Source organism: Coregonus lavaretus, assembly GCF_964263955.1.
Source record: "Coregonus lavaretus genome assembly, chromosome: 16".
NCBI classification, from domain to species: Eukaryota; Metazoa; Chordata; class Actinopteri; order Salmoniformes; family Salmonidae; genus Coregonus; species Coregonus lavaretus.
The window spans coordinates 35260421-35281739 of record NC_140003.1 but is presented as its reverse complement, the minus strand read 5'-3'; the positions used below and the strand labels follow the sequence as shown (position 1 = coordinate 35281739).

The following is a 21319-nucleotide window of genomic DNA, read 5'->3' as shown; positions in this document are numbered from 1 at the left end:
TATCGCTCTACATACTGCAGTGATTTTGACTGAGTTCAAAACCATCTGACAATTCTTTCTTAGAATTACAGGGTTTTATAGGGACCATTAATACGTCAAATTCTTCCATAAGTCATGGTTGGCTATGTCACAATGGGACAAACATGTTTATCAAACAGATTAAAAAACACTCAACAGTGACATCAATTAAATTGAATTTTGAGCATGATTTGGGAGTTTATACAATTGTAAACTATTGTAGTGTATTAAAATTATGTCTTTGTTAAATGTTTTTCATGACGAAATGGAATGTTGGTTGTTCAGGCCAGAGGGGAGACTGGTGATTGGCCAGAAGAGGGGGTAACCCTTATTTTGGTATTGTCTATATAAGAAGGGTTTTAGACCATAAACCCCAGAGTGGTTATTATAATTCGAGGCCACTGCTCTCCAGACCTCGCGAGTCTGTCACCCATGCTGAAGCTTGTGATCTGAATAAACCTTATGATCAACGTGCAGTATGAGCAGACTCCTTTTGTTCATCAGCAATAATTGCCACCATTCATCCGATACGACACTATGAAACCATTGTTTAGAGAACAGTAGGAGTATAACCATTTAGAAAATACTGTATCTATGGCTCTGAGTAGGAGTAGAAGGGACAGCGTCACAATGCGCTCGCCATGGTTCTGAAAAAGAACGTTGCTGCGTTCATCAGCTCTGTGATGTTCTAGGCGGAGACACTCACTGAACCACTCACTTTCACGTTCAAGGTGTCAAAGCGTTCAACCAACATGCATTGGACTAAAACATCATTCAAATAGTTACTAAAAAGCCTACAGATATGTTTTACATGATTATTTTAAATCTCCTGCATAAATCAGCTGAGATAGCCTACTCTTCTCATCTCTTCGCCCTCCTGCCCTGGTGGTTATATCTGAGCGTTTTGATAACTGATTGATAATTTGGATTATTCATATCCAAAGTGAAACGCTGATTGTGTCATATTTATAATGTAGGCCTAGTAGCCCACGTTTCATTACATAACCCTAATCCTAAAATAGACTAAAACTGAAACCCTGGGCGAGCACACAAGCTCTGGCTGTACAGCCGGCAACAATAATACATCCAAAGAGGGTGGCTGTTGAGGAAAACCAGTACACCAACAAAATCTTCATTAGGAGATAAAAGTAATCAGAGGCTAAAAGAAAATGGCAGACAATAGAAATCGAATGCGTATGTTACGGCTGGTTAGTGTTTTAATTACGAAGGACTCCCACAAATCTATTGTCTCTCTAAAAAACTGTAGGCTGCATATTGGTGGTCAAAGTGGTCGAAACGGTGTAGTGATCCTCGCTAATACAGTGAGCCACATTACAATTCTGACCAAGTGGGTTAAATCTGTTGGAGCGATGCGTAGGGTGTGTGCCTTTCACGCATGTAACCTGGGTTCGCTTCCCCGCCCCTTGTTTGCTACAATATTTTAGGAAAGGGACATCTTCATGACCAACAATCTTACTCTAAAAACGTTTGTGAAAAAAGTTTGGTCAGTCTGTGAAAGTTAGAAAAGGTTGGTTAGTCTGTGAAAGTTAGAAACTTCCAGCAGGAATTGACAGTCATCAGTCAAGGTGGTTGGATTATATAGCTACAGTGGTGCTATGGTTCCAAAAGTGCTGGTGATAAAATTAACATTACTGGCATACACATTTCAAAACAAAAGCCTATGATCAGGTATGGAGTTTTGGAAATGTTGTTAAACCCAACTCTATAGCACAAAGTGTGATGTCCCCAATGATAAAATTGCATGTTACTCTAATTGTGAGATGTGTTACAGTTTACAATAGGCTACTTGGGTCTACTATACCTTCATCCTTTATTAAAGCATTCGGTTGCTAGCATTATCTCCACAAGCAAGGGTATCCTGGAGAAAGACAAATATTCTCCTCCCAGTAGACTAACTGAATCAAAGCCTCTAACATTACTGCTAGATAGCCATGTAAACACGAACCTCAGTGGCAGAGCTAAAGCTCATCTGAGATCTTGCATAGGCTGCTGTTTACCATAATCAGGATATTTTTTTTACAAACCTTGGCGATACTTTCTTTGTTCTCGATTCGGAAGAAACGTGTCTCTTATGAACATATGTGTGCAGTTGCAGGTGGAACTCCAAAAAACAGAGAATATTCAGAAAAATATTAAATCCACTTTTTGTATTGAGCGATAAATACCTCTTGCATATGTGTAGATCTTTCTTTTGGTCGCACTGTGGGAAGTGCTGTCATTAAGGCTACTTCTACAAGCGGCCGCAGCCGCTTCGCATAGAAACGACTAGTTACTGCAACGGTGTTGGGAAATGTGAGATGTGCACAGCTAAAATGCCGAGGACTGTGCAAAAGGTGGATTTAATATATTTTTTGTCGAATTTTCTCTAGTTTTTGGAGTATGCTACCTGTAACTGCACACAGACGTTTATAATAGACACGTTTCTTCCTAGGTTAGGGGTCTATAATTGTAAAATAAATGTGTTTGATTGAATAACTAGCCTAATCTAACTATCGTGGTCATACATCTGGACTCTTCATCATCATCATCAACACTTTGAATTACTAAGGAATATTCCTATAGCAACTGGTTGCTAGGGGAAACGAGACACTAGCATTATCCTCTTGTTGTGAGACTGAGAGGAAGGATTGGAGAAGTGCACGAGGAGGGGTGGGAAGCAGAGAAGACGGAGCATGGTTGAAATTCCACCAAATGGATAAGAAGAGGCAGACAAAGTTTGACACATTTATGTTTTCGGTGGTTGACCGACACGAATGAACGAGTAAACCTTGTTTTAGCCTAGTGAAGTATCACAAATTAATACCTAAGTATTAATTATCCACTGCACGGAATCTCCATGAGGCCACAAGTCTGCATGACGATTTTCGCGTAAAGAGAGGCAGCGCGGGAGAGCTGACTTGTCGCCTGGCAGGTATGTTCTGCTATTTTGAATAAAGCTAGCCATACAGCTAATATAAGTTTTAGGCTATTATTAATTTCGTATAGCTAACTAAATAAATGAAGCTATCTAACAGCAATGCTGTTGTGGGCTTACACATGTAATAATTACAACCAGGAGCCTATAATGGAGGAAGTCAGCTTTTCAGTCAGTCCTATCATTTAAATTGAAAATAGGTTATTATAACACAAGGTAAACACACATTTACAATAATTGTTAGGTCTATGTTATTAGCCAAAAATGTACTGATACAAGTACAGAAACATTCATAGCCAGAGGCAACCTAGGCTACACTGCAATTAACACTATACTTATTATACACGCTATGTTCTACAGTGCTGATTCTAAGAACAGGGTTAATTCCCATAAAGTATTAGTATCTCTGTCTCTATCCCATACATGCATGGCCAAGGAAGATAGGTTGCATAAACAGATACAAATATAGAGCGATAAGGCGCAAGGGGGACAGGGGAAGAGAATAAACAGTGAGAGGGAAAGAATTGGTGAGTACGCTCTGTCCTGCAAATGCCAGAGCACATCAGCGCCGGAGCTACATCTAGTTTGATGTAAGGAAGTAGCCTACTCGATTGCCTATCCAGGGGCCTTGTATGTGATCAGACCTGTTGAAGGTGGGGTTCGTGTGTGAATGTGAGTATGAAAGTGTGAGTATGTATAGCTGTAAGAATGAGAACGTATCAGTGTACCATACCCCGTTCAAAGGCACTTAAATATTTTGTCTTGCCCATTGACCCTCTGAATGGCACACATACACAATCCATGTCTCCAGGCTTTAACCTCTCCTCCCCTTCATCTACGCTGATTTGAAGTGGATTTAACAAGTGACATCAATAGGATAATAGCTTTCCCCTGGTCTGTCATGGAAAGAGCCATCAAAGATGGAGCAGAAAAAGATGGAAAATGAGAGACAGAAGTAGGAGAATAACAAGAAGTTGGGACAAAAGAGGCATCACAAAGATATTAAGTTTAAGAAGGCCCAGAAGGATTTCATAAAGGAGAAATGGGTCAAGGTAGTCAGAAACAAGTATCTGTCTGCTTTTAAGAGTGAGAACGAGTGGGACAAACTTACACAGAAACGGATTAAAGCTGACTAGAAGAAACAGGAGGACCTCAAGACAAAGGAAGATATGAGAAAGGTGGAAACCAAAGAACACAAAGGCAGCCAGAAGAGAAGAGGCTGCAAGGGAAGAAAAACCTATGATTGGTTTTGGAAAAACTGCAATGGTGCTGCAACAAGTGGAAAATAAATATGTGTGTTTGTATGCGTGAGTAACTTCCATTTTAGTGTCCGGTTCCACTGTAACCCTTTAAGAACATTCAAAAACGTTTCCACAAGAATTAGAAAATGGAGCTTGGCAGGTAAAAACAACAGATATAAAACCAGCTGTGTACAGTATCATTACATATTGGTTGAATGAGTCAATTGTGAAATAATGAATGACATTCACCAGACAAATTAGTCATTGGACACCATGAGTTTGTTTAGATTTTCCTTTACTGACATGACAAATTAAATACAAAGCAAGAAGTGGCGACGATTAAGACTTCAATGTGTGGTCTAGTACTGTAGTGTGTTGCTGAAATTCCCTCCCCCTGAAGCTACTTCAAAAGGGCCTGTATATCCGACCTTCGCAAAACTGCAGTAACCGCCTGAACTGACCTTTGTTCGTAAGTACTGTAAATCAAATGCCGACTTCTCATAGTTGGTTCAAGTCCCAGGTTTGCTTAAAAACCTTAGTGTAGTCAACATGATTTTCCTGTGTTTTATATATATTCCACACTGAGGTTGGAATAACAGTGAAATTCTAAAAGATTACAATGCCGTTTTTAGTGTAAGAGCCATTTTAAAAGACGCCTGAAATGTCATTCTATGGTGGTGAGACGAAATGTTGGCCTGCCTGGTGACATCACACCTCCAAACCGCTGTCAATAACAGCTAGTTTTCCCCTCCCCACTCACACCACTCCCAGACAGTCCTATCAAAATTCTTGCTTGAGAAATGTCTCTTTGCTAAGAAGCTATTAGTTTCTTTTTGACCATTTTAATTTAAAATAAATCACAGTAAGGTACTTAATTGTTACCCAGAAACTATTTTAAATTGAGATAAAACAGCTGCATTGGACCTTTAAATGGGACTCTTCTTCTCTTACTCCCATATAGTCATCTTTAACTTTAGCTCTAATTTTAACCAAACTTTTTTGCATCTCCTATATGGACGAGGATATGGGCGACGCCATCCGGCCCTACGTGGTGCACCGCTGCCGCCAGAGCATTGCCTTCTCCCTGCAGACGGCATGGCTGCTCGGCGCCTACTCCTCCGACATGCACATCTCTACCCAGCGCCACTCGCGCTGCGCAAGCTAATCCTCTCAGACGAACTAAAGCCCCACTCAGCTTCTAAAGGTGTGGGTCCCGCCGGTGCTGCGGACGCCAGCCCTGGGCTGCGGGACGTTGCCCACATTCGACACCACCAGCGGCACACCGTGGAGCCGCCCCCGGCCCCCGACAGCCAAATCATCCCTGCCGATGCCTACCTCTCGCCTTCCAAGCGTACACATCAGCGATCCAAGTCGGACGCCACGCATTGCACAAGCCTGGGGAGTAACCTCAGGAGAACAGCCAGCAACCCCAAGGTGGAAAGCGGCTACGATGAGGTGAGTACCTTTAACATATTTTGTCATACAAATACAAATTCTCCCGAGTGGCGCAGTGGTCTAAGGCACTGCATCGCAGTGCTAGCTGTGCCACTAGAGATCCTGGTTCGAATCCAGGCTCTGTCGTAGCTGGCCGCGACCGGGAGACCCATGGGCGGCACACAATTGGCCCAGCGTCGTCCAGGGTAGGGGAGGGAATGGCCAGCAGGGGATGTAGCTCAGTTGGTAGAGCATGGCGTTTGCAACGCCAGGGTTGTGGGTTTGATAAAATAATGTATGCGCTAACTGTAAGTCGCTCTGGATAAGAGTGTCTGCTAAATGACGTAAATGTAAATATACAAAAAGAGGGAAGGGAGAGTGGTATCAGAGTTGTAGAGTATAGAATGTCTTTGTATGTTTTTAATCTTTAATAGTAGGCCTGTTGCATACATGTTCTCTTTTATAGTCCCTATGGATGATAAAGCACAGTAAACCCTGAGTAAGCTGAATACCAAGTTTTTCTCCATCTGTGTGTCAGTAGTAAATGGTTGTCCTACATAACACTGTGGGATTCAGCAAGGGAAACTTGGATCAGCCATGCTGGAGTGTGCTGAGTCAGCAATACTTTTTATTATTCGCAGGTGCAGCGTTTGCTTGCGACTTGCAGGCTCGTCTTCCATGTCTCACAATAATATTACTTGTGCAAAAACTGTTCTGTCAAAATTGAACATTCTTTGGGAGCCCAGGAGTACGAGTTTTGGACATTGAGGAGCGTTATTCCAGCTCTTTCTATGGTCTAGCCAGACTACCCTCAGTCTAACTAATAAAGAAGGGGGTGGGGTTAGGTAGCATCTGTCCCACATCTCCAGAGTTCCCTCCCTATTGTTTTGGGCGTGCAGTCTCCTCCCTCTCCTTTTTGGCTGGACTTCTCAGCCAGATTGCTCTGCAGCTGGTGTCAGAGTGAGGTTGAGGGTGGGTCCCTCTCGAATGGAGAGCTTGGTGAAAAAATTGGTCACTTTCTATCATTGCAGACATTGGATTGTTTAGCAGATGCTATTGTGAGCATGTTTGTGTTGGGGCAGGATTTGTGTCAGTGTTGACGAGCGATATGGTTCTTGTGGAAGTTTTCTGCTTCCTCTTGTCTGGCCTTTCTCTCGGTCTCACTGATTGTCTGGCTTGCAACCTTCTGTCAGTCCTCTCTCTCTCTCATCAGGGGATCAGTTATTTTATGAGAAATCAAATTGGGTAGTTTTAGATGGGACAAGGTCCTGAACTATAGCAGAAAGATGGTCCCTCTCCCCTCGTTCAATGCTTTCTTGGACTCTCCCAGGCATCTTGCTGTGTTATGCATTTTCTCCCTACTACCAATGTTTCCTCTCACCTCTAGTCTCTCTCTCACCTCTCTCTATTCTGTTTTTTGTGCCTGTTTTTGTCATCCTTTTTAAAAATCCTCTACCCATCCCTCTCTCAGCTAATCTCCTCTCCTTCTCTTTCGCTCTCCCTCACTCTGTTTTCCTCCCCTCCCTTCCCCACGTATGCCTGCATCAAACCTCCCTGCTGATGTTGTTGTGGCCAGTGATCCCTGTTTAATCTGTGTCTGTGCTGTGAAGAATCCTGTAGGGCAGGTGGAGCACATTAACAATCCACAGAGCGCAACCAACAGCCCAAAGGAGTTCAAGGGCACTTCGCTTTATTGACTTTGCTCTTTAGGATGTATTAGCAAAGATGGGCAGAAACTGCTTCTCCAATAGAAATCCCCGATCACGCTTGTAGGTGATGTTTTGGCAACGTTAGCTAGCTAAGCTCATGTGCAGAAACACATCGTCGGGTTTAACGGTCGTGCAGGCCGTCAAATCAAAGGCACATAGATTCAAGCTAGGCTTAAGTAGCGGAAACTGTCATTACTACAACCTCATGAAAGTGACAGGTTTTTATTTTCAACAAAAACAACTTTATATCAAAGTTTTTGTCAAATAAAAACCTGTCACTTTCATGAGGTTGTAGTAATGACAGTTTCCGCTACTTAAGCCTAGCTTGAATCTATGTGTTGCATTTAGATTTCGAGAAACTTAACAACTAAGAATACATTTTTCACTTCTCCCATTGACTTACCAAACCCTGGTCTGGTCTGCTGAGTCTGCTTCGCAAGCATTATGGGAAGTCTCGCGTGTTGCACCTCTGGGTTTAGAAACTCTGTGGTATTAGTACACAGTGATCACTAGTTGGATGCCAAGCAGTCCATTTTGCTTTGATAATAAATACTGTACTGATAGTCCTTATTGATAAGGCTTCACACGCCATCTTGTTAGTCCTGGTTATTGGCCTAAGGACTGACCTGACTAATTTTGTTTTGATCTTTTTACTTGGCCTCTGGCTGGATTGCAACAGTGAGGGAAAAACCAAGAGGCACCAATCACAGTGAAGAGGAAGAAGAATGCTGTGAAATATGTCCACAATTTTGAGCCGCGCTGTAATGTGAGTGGGACCACCCCCGCAGTGCAGATTGGGTGGGTGTTGCATTACAGCCCTTTTTGTTTACAGTCTGGGCTCAGCTGTCAGTGCCCAGGTATGCCCTCTCCGCCTCACTACTTCCCTCTTCCTGCCCACCCCGCGTCGTCTTGGCAACATAGCCGCCGGGCTGGGGCACTGTGGTGGATTCAGATAGCACCATTTTCCCCCCAGAGTGGGATTCAATGTAAACATACATGAGGGGTTTAACTACAGATGCAGCTGTCGCTTTACACAAATTATTTCTGTTTCTATATACACTACCGTTCAAAAGTTTGGGGTCACTTAGAAATGTCCTTGTTTTTGAAAGAAAAGCATTTTCTTTGTCCATTTTTAAAATAACATCAAATTGATTAGAAATACAGTGTAGACATTGTTAATGTTGTAGCTGGAAACGGCAGATTTTTAATGGAATATCTACATAGGCGTACAGAGGCCAATTATCAGCATCCATCTGTCCTGTGTTCCAATGGCACGTTGTGTTTGCTAATCCAAGTTTATCATTTTAAAAGGCTAATTGATCATTAGAAAACCCTTTTGCAATTATGTTAGCACAGCTGAAAACTGTTGTGCTGATTTTAAAGGAGCAATAAAACTGGCCTTCTTGAGACTAGTTGAGTATCTGGAGCATCAGCAATTGTGGGTTCGATTACAGGCTCAAAATGGCCATAAACAAACAACTTTCTTCTGAAACTCGTCAGTCTATTCTTGTTCTGAGAAATGAAGGCTATTCCATGCGAGAAATGCCAAGAAACTGAAGATCTTGTACAACGCTGTGTACTACTCCCTTCACAGAACAGCGCTCTAACCAGAATAGAAAGCGCGTATTACACTGTATTTCTGATCAATTTGATGTTATTTTAATGGACAAAAAAATTGCTTTTCTTTTGAAAACAAGGACATTTCTAAGTGACCCCAAACTTTTGAACAGTAGTGTGTGTGTGTGTGTGTGTGTGTGTGTGTGTGTATATATATGTGTGTATATATATGTCAGAATTACATGGCCAGTATTGAATAGAGGAGAATCCTAGCAAATTCTGAGCGTTTGAGAGACTGTTTTACAACCGGAGTATGCAATATTGGTTTCATCAACACACCTGTATCAACTGCATGTCGGCCATTTGCGGTTATACGTGAGTGCCGGTGGAAAGTTTATCTGGATATAGGACATCTGACATGACAATGACATTAATACATGCTAATAGTTAACTAGCGAGAACCAGCCACTCACTATGTTTTGAAATGGCTATCTAGTTAGTCTATAGGCGAAATCATTATTTTACCTGCTGCGCAATGTCTCTCACCCTCTCTCTCCTCTGGCAACTGCCCACTTGAACACATGCAGGTGATGGACACACCATGACTTTTCCAAGATTTTCATTGCTGACCAAAAATTGGCTATAACTGGGTAAATAGCTCACTAACTAGCAATCAATATCAACATGTTCACGTGGAGCTAGTCTCGCTTTGATCTCAAAAACACATCTTGCGACTGCATGATTGAAAGACCACTCGTGCCTGTAGGCCTACAATAACAGAGGACACTTTGATCAAATTCTGATTGGGGTAGCATAATTGTTTGATTTTTGTGATTTTTGGCGTGATTTATTATTATTTTTTACTTATCAGTTCGGTCAAGCATCAATGTCGGGCCCAGCATTATTCACTTGAACATAAAGACGTTCGGTGGCAGGCAAATGCCTCAACATTGATTTGACTGCTGTAAAATCAGTTGTAGGTCTTTAGACTGACTTCCTTATCAGATAGGCTAGTACAGAGGAGCTATGCGTTGTCACCCGATTTTAGCTCCGCCCTTACAAAATGGTATTCTAACACGTCGCCCTGTGTTCAACAATCACCTGGACAACAAGTGCAAAGGAAGTCTGCTCTACTGCTGACGTACATGCACACAGAGAAAATGCATTTCTGCCACACCTTGTTGTGTTCTGCAGGTAACCCAAGCCTCCGGCTCTGTCTCCCTGTCGACTCTATCCCCAAGGCAGTTGTCATCAGCAACGTGTACTTTGGTTACATGTCTATTGGGTGAGCAGTTACTGTCTATACAGGTACATTCCGGAAAGTATCCTACAGCTAATTGCTCATTTTAGGCTAGACTCCTGAAATGCATTACATATTTGAAAATCTAATCAGCATGAGAATTACATTTTCAGTTATTTGGATCCAGTTGCGGTCAAATACACAATATAGACAAAAGTATGTGGACACCCCTTCAAATTAGTGGATTTGGCTATTTCAGCCACACCTGTTGCTGACAGGTGTATAAAATCGAGCACAGCCATGTGATCTCTATAGACAAACCATGGCAGTAGAATGACCTTACTGAAGAGCTCCGTGACTTTCAACGTGGCACCGTCATAGGATGCCACCTTTCCAACAAGTCAGTTTGTCAAATTCCTGCCCTGCTAGAGCTTCCCCGGTAAACTGTAAGTACTGTTATTGTGAAGTGGAAACGTCTAGGAGCAACAACGGCTCAGCCGCAAAGTGGTAGGCCACACAAGCTCACCGAACGAGACCGGCGAGTGCTGAAGCGCATGGCGCATAAAAATCGTCTGTCTTCGGGTTCCAAACTGCCTCTGGAAGCAACGTGAAGTGGGTTTCCATGGCCGAGCAGCTGCACACAAGCCTAAGATCACCATACGCAATGCCAAGTGTCGGCTGGAGTGGTGTAAAGCTCACCGCCATTGGACTCTGGAGCAGTGGAAACGCGTTCTCTGGAGTGATGAATCATGCTTCACCATTTGGCAGTCCGACGGACTAATCTAGGTTTGGCGGATGCCAGGAGAACGCTACCTGCCCAAATGCATAGTGCCAACTGTAAAGTTTGGTGGAGGATGAATAATGGTCTGGGGCTGTTTTTCATGGTTCGGGCTAAGCCCTTTAGTTCCAGTGAAGGGAAATCTTAACGCTACAGCATACAATGACATTCTAGACGATTCTGTGCTTCCAACTTTGTGGCAACAGTTTGGGGAAGGCCCTTTCCTGTTTCAGCATGACAATGCCCCTGTGCACAAAGCGAGGTCCGTACAGAAATGGTTTGTTGAGATCGGTGTGGAAGAACTTGACTGGCCTGCACAGAGCCCTGTCCTCAACCCCATCGAACACCTTTGGGATGAATTGGAACGCTGACTGCGAGCCAGGCCTAATCGCCCAACATCAGTGCCCGACCTCACGAATGCTCTTGTGGTTGAGTAGAAGCAAGTACCCGCAGCAATGTTCCAACATCTTCCAACATGCCCACGATTTTGTAATGAGATATTTGACAAGCAGGTGTCTACATACTTTTGGTAATGTAGTGTATATTGTCACCCTTGCACTTTCCACAAAAAAAGACGGGTTATTTTATTTTCGTGCCGGCTTCATCCATAACCGAGTGGCGCAGTGGTCTAAGGCACTGCATCTCAGTGCTTGAGGCGTCACTACAGACCCCCTGGTTCGATTCCAGGCTGTATCACAACTTGCCGTGATTGGGAGTCCCATAGGGCGGCGCAGAATTGGCCCAGCGTCGTCTGGGTTTGGCTGGTGTAGGCCGTCATTGTAAATAAGAATATGTTCTTAACTGACTTGCCTAGGCTCTGTTTCAATGTCCACACCAACTAGCACATGTATGCATTGTGCATGATTTTTTTTTATTATTTTTATTATTATTATTATTATTATTATTATTATTTTTTTTGGGGGGGGGATGGATCAGCTTAATATTGCAGATAGATTGTATCTTCTATCAATGTAATTGTCTGCATCACTTCCAATCCCCCATGTTTATTTTTTATTTTTTATATATATATTCCCCTTTATTACTTTTCAACCCCACCATCCTTTCCCTACTTGGAGTAAATTAGTGAACAACAACGCCCAGGCCTCTACTTACGGTCTATACTTACTATCTACACCTTATGGACAGAGTTAATTTTACAATAATTCTATATATATATATATATATATATATATTTATTTATTTATTTTTTTGCTCCTGAACCTCTTCTACTCTCAACCTCTCCGATCATTTTCATGATGTCCATCCGGTTTGCTTCTAAATGCCATATCTTTCTAACTGTGCTCTTTCCCAAAAGCTCCCAACATACAACCTATATAGTTATTATGGACACAGTATGCTTACATTATTAGCTATCTTTGTTATTATTTGTTGTTATTTGTTATTAGTCCCATCCTTCAACTCTATTCAATACCTCCCATCTATCTCTTAACACCATCCATATAGGATTTCTATTTGCCATATATATTTCAACCGTACTGTGATGTTTTACAAAAGTTCTGAACCTTTCTATTCTCATTGCTTCTACAGATTGTGAATTAAAAATAAACATTTTTGCTAAAATTATTATTATATTATTGATTGATTGACTATGACTTTTCAGATCACCCAGTAATGCTATCTGCAAGGTTAGTTCCAGGTAAATATTGCAATCCTTTAGCCATTCCTGGACCTGTGTCCAAAAACAAGCTACAAATGGACAGAACCAAAACAAATGATCTAATGATTCTATCTCTTCACAGCAAAATCTGCAGAGCTGGGAAGATTGTATCCCCCATATAAATAACATTCTATTGGTAGCAAGAATTTTATATAATAATTTAAATTGAAAGATTCTAATTTTTGAATCCGGTGTCGTTTTGCGTGTAAGTTCATAAACACTATGGCATGGGATCGGTACGTCAAAGATCTCTTCCCAACTATTTTGCAATCTATATGGGACGGCTGTCAATCCTTTGGTCCTTAAGTGAAACTGATATACTTTTTTATTTATCACAGTTTTCCTTAACCAATTATGTTCTTTAATGCAAGGCCGACAGACAAGTTCCTTACTTTCTCCCCCTTCAACTTTCCTCTTCCACTTTTGCGGTAAGGCTGCAATTATTTGGTTGTAATTTTGGGTAGAGCAGACATTTCCATATGTTTTTGTTAGCTGCATGTGCGACATAACTCCACCAGTCCTACCGATGATATCATTTACGAAGATTATACCTTTTTTAAACATTCTGTCAAAAAATAAAGGTTTTTTGTCAATTAGTATATTTGAATTTAACCACAATATTTGTTGCATTATTTGTTCTGTCGTTTCTGGAGGATTAAATTGAAATTGCAACCAACTTTCTATGGCTTGTTTTAGAAATAGTGACATTTGGGAGATTATTTCCTTTTCAAATAACTGAAAGTGAGAGGTTGTAATCTGAATAAAGGGAAAAAGGCCTTTCTTGAACAGTGGGTGAGACAATCTTACTAATTTGCTTGAGAACCAGTTCGGATTTAAGTATAACTTTTGGATGACTGAAGATTTTAGTGATAGGTCTAATGCTTTAATATTTAATAATTTCTGTCCTCCGAATTCATATTCATTATATAAATATGCTCTTTTAATTTTGTCTGGCTTGCCGTTCCAAATAAAATTGAATATTTTTTTCTCATATAATTTAAAAAACTGTTTGCTAGGCGTAGGCAAGACCATAAGCAAATAGGTAAACTGGGATAATACTAAAGAGTTAATCAGGGTGATTTTTCCACAAATTGACAGGTATTTTCCTTTCCATGGTAGTAAGATCTTATCTATTTTTGCTAACTTTCTATTAAAATTTATTGAAGTGAGATCATTTATTTCCTTTGGGATATGTATTCCGAGTATATCCACATCACCATCAGACCATTTTATTGGTAAACTACATGGTAATGTAAAATTTTTATTTTTTAGTGATCCAATACGTAATATAGTACATTTGACATAATTTGGTTTTAATCCAGAGAGGTTAGAAAATGTATCTAGATCCTCTATGAGGCTGTGGAGGGATTCTAGTTGTGGATCTAAAAGAAAACATGAATCATCTGCGTACAATGACACCTTTGTTTTTAAGCCCTGTATTTCTAATCATCTGATATTATTATTGGATCTGATTTTAATAGCTAACATCTCGATGGCCACAATAAATAGATATGCCGATAGTGGACAACCTTGTTTCACTCCTCTTGACAGTTTAAAACTTTCTGAGAAATAGCCATTATTTACTATTTTACACCTAGGGTTACTATACATGATTTTGACCCATTTTATAAGAGATTCTCCAAAATTGAAATGCTCCAGGCATTTATATATAAATTCCAGTCGAACTTTATCAAATGCCTTTTCGAAGTCTGCTATGAATAGCAGGCCTGGTTTCCCATATTTTCCATAGTGTTCTATTGTTTCCAATACTTGCCTTATATTATCTCCAATGTATCTTCCATGTAAAAAACCTGTCTGATTAGAATGAATAATATTAATAATTGGGCATGATTTCTTTGTGGTATAAAAGTATGGACATTGGCATGTAGTGCAATGGTCTCAACCCCTTGGGTTGTTTTTCTCTCTGTAATCGGATAACTTGCTTCATGTTTTTGAAAAATGCTTCTGGGAGTTTTGGAATGGGGAGACTCAGCTAAATGTAAAGACACCTGGAGTAACCTTTACTGAAGGAGAGTCAGTCAAAGTCAGTCATAATTACACACGTTTACACATTTTACATGGTAGTCCTAAGCAACAAATACGCCACTGGCAGTAGTTCATGTGGCAAAAATTGGCCTACCTGGTATTAAAGGTAGACTCAGTGGGATGACGTAGATGCAGAAAGTAAACAGCATAGTGGGTCAATTTCCACAACAACTAAGAGCATTGAAGTGCGAGGCTCAACTTCTCCGCTGTTTTGGTCCCTTGGCTACCATGCTGTAACAGTGCGACTGTGTGAGCAAAGTATTTTATCTCGCTCATCTCAATATCTCCTGTGCTGCTCGTGGCAACATACATTTCACTGAGTCTACCTTTAACTAAGAACTAACAAATTAACCTTTTTTTCTTGTGTGTTAAGTATTTTAACAAAAATGTTAACTGTCCCATATGTTAGCCTACTTAATTGGAACTTGTTTCCATAACAAAACAAAATGTAAGTACTTTTTTTATATAGTAACCTTATGATTGAGATGTTATCTAATTTCAAAGTAGCCTTAATGGTGGACTGTAGAACAAAGGACTTCCTAGATTTGTACTTTGACCTACTATAATGGTATTGAATATTGCTCATACTTTAAATATGAAGATATTGGACACCATAAGTTGACTAAACATCTCCAAGGCCCAAGAGCTTGTCTGGTATCTGGGTTTCGCTCAAGTCTCTCATTTTAACCATTGTGGTACTGATCTCTGGTGCTAGTATGTGGTACTGCAATGGGTTGACAGAATTTAATTTATTTGCTTCTTTCTCCCTGTGCCCATGCATTCTTAGTCTTATACCTCCCCTTGGTTTTCTCTTCAGATTCCGCTCCTAAAACATCCTTCTTTCAATTCCCATCATACCCATCTTCCTCCCTCCTTTCTCAGGCTCTTTTTTTTTTGTGTGTGTGCAGTCATTCAAGGAAGGACCCTAAAAAAAAGATGTGCAACTTGTTATTTGCTGTAGCTTGTTGTAAATGTCTTCAGAACACAAAAAGACATCTGTCTTGATCTAGATTCTAACCAGCTCTCCTCCTCCTAACCTCGCTCCTCCTCTCTGTAGCCGTTGCGCCTGACGCTGCAGAGGGAGTTCATCAAGTCTCTGATGGGCATCGGAAAGCGGCTGGCCACGCTGCCCACCAAGGAGCAGAAGACCTGGCAGCTCATCTCAGAGCTGTCACAGCTCAACCACAAGCTGCCAGCCCGCGTCTGGCTGCCCACTGCAGCCTTCGACCACCACGTGGTGCGCATTCCCCACACACAGGCCGTGGTGCTCAACTCCAAAGATAAGGTGAGGCAACTTGTTGTAAAACACATGTATAAGGAGGTACACACACACAACAGGCTCCAAAAACAAGGTGACCAGAATGCCTAGTAGTTTGACACGATTAATTAGTTAACTCATTTGTTAGTTTATTTATTTCCTGAGGAGCTTTAGTTTAGATGGAGTGGGCCCCAATGCTCTTTGTCAATGGGACTTCCTGCATAAATGTACCTTACAAAAATAGGTCTAGAACTCCAGTGACCTCTTCATTCTCCCCTTCCTCTCAGGCCCCATACATCATCTACGTGGAGGTGCTGGAGTGCGAGAGGTCCGAGACGTCCGGCATTCCCCTGCGCATCCCGGAGACATGCATCCGCAGCGCCCGCTCTGTGGACAACCTCCTCCCGGAGTGCGTTGGCCGTGGATGACATCGGCAAGTTGGAAGTGGAGGTGGGTACCCATGGCAACCACATGGTGGCACCGTCTGACTTTAAGTCACATTTTGATGACTAGGTTGTTGGGGAAGGAGGAGGTGAATCAGATTTGAATGTACTTTTAACTCTGGGGTCCTTCTATGGTTCCAGCTCCCAGAAGGCCACACCAGTAGCAGTGACAACATCTCCCAGTTCTCTGTGGACAGCATCACCAGCATGGAGAGCAAGGAGCCTGTCTTCATCGCCGCTGGCGACATCAGGTACAGGGTCACTGCCTGACAGAATTGCCCTGCTAGCTTGTAGTTTGTCTTTAAGACTTTCTTGTTATAGAGTTTTGGTCTGGATAGCTGTTTTACAACCGCGTGTTTCTTTTGTCTTAGGCGACGTCTATCAGAGAACCTGGCCCACACCCCCACAACGTTCCGGAAAGATCCGGAGGACCCGTCCGCTGTGGCGCTCAAGGAGCCCTGGCAGGAGAAAGTCAGGTGGGTGATTGGTACATAGAAATATACACTGCTCAAAAAAATAAAGGGAACACTAAAATAACACATCCTAGATCTGAATGAATGAAATAATCTTATTAAATACTTTTTTCTTTACATAGTTGAATGTGCTGACAACAAAATCACACAAAAATTATCAATGGAAATCAAATGTATCAACCCATGGAGGTCTGGATTTAGAGTCACCCTCAAAATTAAAGTGGAAAACCACACTACAGGCTGATCCATCTTTGATGTAATGTCCTTAAAACAAGTCAAAATGAGGCTCAGTAGTGTGTGTGTGTGTGTGTGTGGCCTCCACGTGCCTGTATGCCCTCCCTACAACGCCTGGGCATGCTCCTGATGAGGTGGCGGATGGTCTCCTGAGGGATCTCCTCCCAGACCTGGACTAAAGCATCCGCCAACTCCTGGACAGTCTGTGGTGCAACGTGGCGTTGGTGGATGGAGCGAGACATGATGTCCCAGATGTGCTCAATTGGATTCAGGTCTGGGGAACGGGCGGGCCAGTCCATAGCATTAATGCCTTCCTCTTGCAGGAACTGCTGACACACTCCAGCCACATGAGGTCTAGCATTGTCTTGCATTAGGAGGAACCCAGGGCCAGCATATGGTCTCACAAGGGGTCTGAGGATCTCATCTCGGTACCTAATGGCAGTCAGGCTACCTCTGGCGAGCACATGGAGGGCTGTGCGGCCCCCCAAAGAAATGCCACCCCACACCATGACTGACCCACCGCCAAACCGGTCATGCTGGAGGATGTTGCAGGCAGCAGAACGTTCTCCACGGCGTCTCCAGACTCTGTCACGTGCTCAGTGTGAACCTGCTTTCATCTGTGAAGAGCACAAGGCGCCAGTGGCGAATTTGCCAATCTTGGTGTTCTCTGGCAAATGCCAAACGTCCTGCACGGTGTTGGGCTGTAAGCACAACCCCCACCTGTGGACGTCGGGCCCTCATACCACCCTCATGGAGTCTGTTTCTGACCGTTTGAGCAGACACATGCACATTTGTGGCCTGCTGGAGGTCATTTTGCAGGGCTCTGGCAGTGCTCCTCCGTTTCCTCCTTGCACAAAGGCGGAGGTAGCGGTCCTGCTGCTGGGTTGTTGCCCTCCTACGGCCTCCTCCACGTCTCCTGATGTACTGGCCTGTCTCCTGGCAGCGCCTCCATGCTCTGGACACTACGCTGACAGACACAGCAAACCTTCTTGCCACAGCTCGCATTGATGTGCCATCCTGGATGAGCTGCACTACCTGAGCCACTTGTGTGGGTTGTAGACTCCGTCTCATACTACCAAAACATCAGCCAGGAAGCATAGGAACTGAGAAGTGGTCTGTGGTCACCACCTGCAGAACCACTCCTTTATTGGGGGTGTCTTGCTAATTGCCTATAATTTCCACCTGTTGTCTATTCCATTTGCACAACAGCATGTGAAATATATTGTCGATCAGTGTTGCTTCCTAAGTGGACAGTTTGATTTCACAGAAGTGTGATTGACTTGGAGTTACATTGTGTTGTTTAAGTGTTCCCTTTATTTTTTTGAGCAGTGTAATTACTAGAAGAGACAAAATGGATGGGCATACACAATCCCCCACCCGAGGATACATGTCTGTCCCACTTAGTGCAGCGAAGACAACACATTGTGGCATTGTAAAGTCATTTGCTGTGTCTCACTATTTCTTTCCGCTCTCTCCATCCCTCAGGCGGATAAGGGAGGGCTCCCCTTACGGTCACCTGCCAAACTGGCGGCTGCTGTCGGTCATCGTGAAGTGTGGGGACGACCTGAGGCAAGAGCTACTGGCCTTCCAGGTGCTCAGTCAGCTACAGGTACTTGACTCTCCACAGTAGAGTCCCATTCCACAGAAATGCTCTGAATTATTTATTCTTATTAGCATTCATTCAATCACTAATTCGCTCCACTACTCCCCTTTCCTCTCCAGTCCATCTGGGAGCAGGAGCACGTCCCCCTGTGGATCAAGCCCTATAAGATCCTGGTGATGTCATCGGACAGCGGGATGATCGAGCCCGTGCTGAACGCTGTCTCTCTGCACCAGGTGAGCAGAGAAAATGAGATGGACCCAATTGTGCACTTGAAATCTCATGACAAAGTTGCCTAACAATAACTTCAAGCCGAGTTGTTTAGCTATGTAATCCAGTACCTCTTGGGATGAAAGATTTTGATAATCTAAGTAATTTCGTGTCAGTTGCTAATTCTAATGGAATGCCGTGTCTGTAGCTTTTTCTAATGGAATACTGTGTCTGTTGCTATTTCATACAAAATGCTGTTTCTGTGCTCCAGGTGAGGAAGCAGAGCCAGCTGTCTCTGCTGGACTACTTCCTGCAGGAGCACGGCAGCTACACCACCGAGGCCTTCCTCACCGCCCAGTGCAACTTTGTGGAGAGCTGCGCCGGCTACAGTCTCATCTGCTACCTGCTGCAGGTTAAAGACAGGTGGGCAGCCCTCCCTTTTCACCCCTCTTCAGTTTCACTCGTTACATTACTCACATGTTCCATTTCCCCTCTTAGCTTCCTTTGTCTTTGAGCCTGTTTGGCTACATTTACACAGGCTGCACAATTCTGATCTTTTGCCAATAATTGGGCAGAAGGTCAGAATTGGGCTGCCTGTGTAAACACAGTTTTTGTGGTCTGATATCAACTACCACATCCCACCCTCTCCTCTATTCCTATACCCTTTACTCAGTTCCCCTATCCCTCATCTCCTTTCTGTCTTTCTCCAGACACAATGGAAACATCCTCCTGGACTCGGAGGGCCACATAATCCACATTGACTTTGGCTTCATCCTGTCCAGCTCGCCCAGGAACCTGGGCTTTGAGACCTCCGCTTTTAAGCTCACCAGCGAATTTGTGGATGTGAGTCAAATGAATTATACTGCATGCGAATTTGCATTGTCATATAAGTGTAAACTGGAGAACACTGTGGAATTGATCATACAATCTAGCTAGAAACCTCACAAAATGTTCACTGCATAAATGCATACATTTGTTAGTGTTCAAAGATGCTATTAGCGAGTTTGCTGGTTAGCTGCAGTAGCCTGCATAACCTGTTGGTTTTTTATGTGTAAAGACTAACCTCTGTTGTCTGTGGTTCTCTCAGGTGATGGGAGGCCTGGATGGAGACATGTTCAACTACTACAAGATGCTGATGCTCCAGGGCCTGATAGCTGCTCGCAAACACATGGAGAAGGTGGTCCAAATAGTGGAGATCATGCAGCAAGGTACTGTTAGCTAAAACGGTATATTAGCATGACCAGTGTGTTGTGGTGTTTTTCCATAAACATTATCTATCTGCCCGGTTTCTCTGTGGTCTTGGGATTGCAACTCCTCTGACTCCCTCTCCCTGGGTCTCCCCTCTCTCCTCCCCCACCAGGCTCTCACCTACCCTGCTTCCATGGCTCCAGCACCATCCGCTACCTGAAGGAACGTTTCCACATGAGCCTGACGGAGGAGCAGCTACAGGTGCTGGTGGAGCAGATGGTGGATGGCTCCATGCGCTCCATCACCACCAAGCTTTACGACGGCTTCCAGTACTTCACCAACGGCATCATGTGAACAGTTCGACACCAAACTCTACTACATGGGACAACCACATGGGAGAGCAAGCAAACATACATATAAAGATGGTGGTGAACATGTGCATATGGACTCACGCATGTGTGCTTGCCATAGCAGCACATTTAGGAAAATGGACTTGTGTATAGACTAGTGCTACAGGACCTGTTTGCAAACTCGGTATGTTCTTTGTCTTAGACGGACCACTGTTTACCCCCTCCTTGTTTTGGCCTTGTGGAGGGGGAGTCCGCACCTCCTCTCCCTCTTGTCCTCCTATCCATATGACATTTACCGCATTGACTGTTCTAAAACGAGGCATAACGCACAGTTCAAATCACACACGAAAAGGATAAGTATCAATATCGGAGAAGGTACTTCATTGAAAAGGGGGAGGGGCAATGTGGTAGTGGTCTATATTCAGAGGAGCCAAGAAGACTTTTCTCAGAATGGATGAAAAATGAATAACTGTAGATCAATTGTGCAAGAGCATCACAAAGCAGTACATATAGAATATATGTACTTATTTTTGTTCTTAGAGCAAAATTGACTTTGAGAAGTTGAGAAACCACTATGTAACGACAACGAAAGCACAAGACATATCAATTGCTGAGGGTTTCTAATGGACATTTTCTTTGTTCTCTGAAAGTTCTGTGGTTATCAAGAATGAGCCAACCCGAAGAGAGGGGAAAAAGGACTATAACAACCATTGGTGTATGAGTGTTATCTGTCTGGAAAACAACTCCTTAATCCAAGGTTTTTATGTGTTTTGAACGATGTTTAAACTTGAACTGGAAAATTGAACTAGGACCAACTAATCTCTTATTAGGGGTCCAAGCATGCAGCAAAGCTGCTGGTTGTATGTGTTTTTGTTCCCATCCTTAATAGCAGGTGCAGTTTCATTTCAATCTGGGTTTTGGACAACT

The 21319-nt window shown here is 42.9% G+C and overlaps 1 pseudogene across 1 annotated transcript; it reads left to right on the top strand.

Annotated features, from left to right (window-relative positions):
* The first annotated feature begins 5206 nt into the window (after window positions 1–5206).
* LOC311143289 (phosphatidylinositol 4-kinase beta-like) lies at window positions 5207–20595 on the top strand (annotated as a pseudogene). Its single transcript has 11 exons — window positions 5207–5649; window positions 15694–15921; window positions 16182–16344; window positions 16479–16588; window positions 16709–16813; window positions 18530–18653; window positions 18767–18880; window positions 19126–19277; window positions 19565–19697; window positions 19942–20062; window positions 20215–20595. The product of its transcript is annotated as a phosphatidylinositol 4-kinase beta-like (transcript).
* Window positions 20596–21319: the final 724 nt, after the last annotated feature.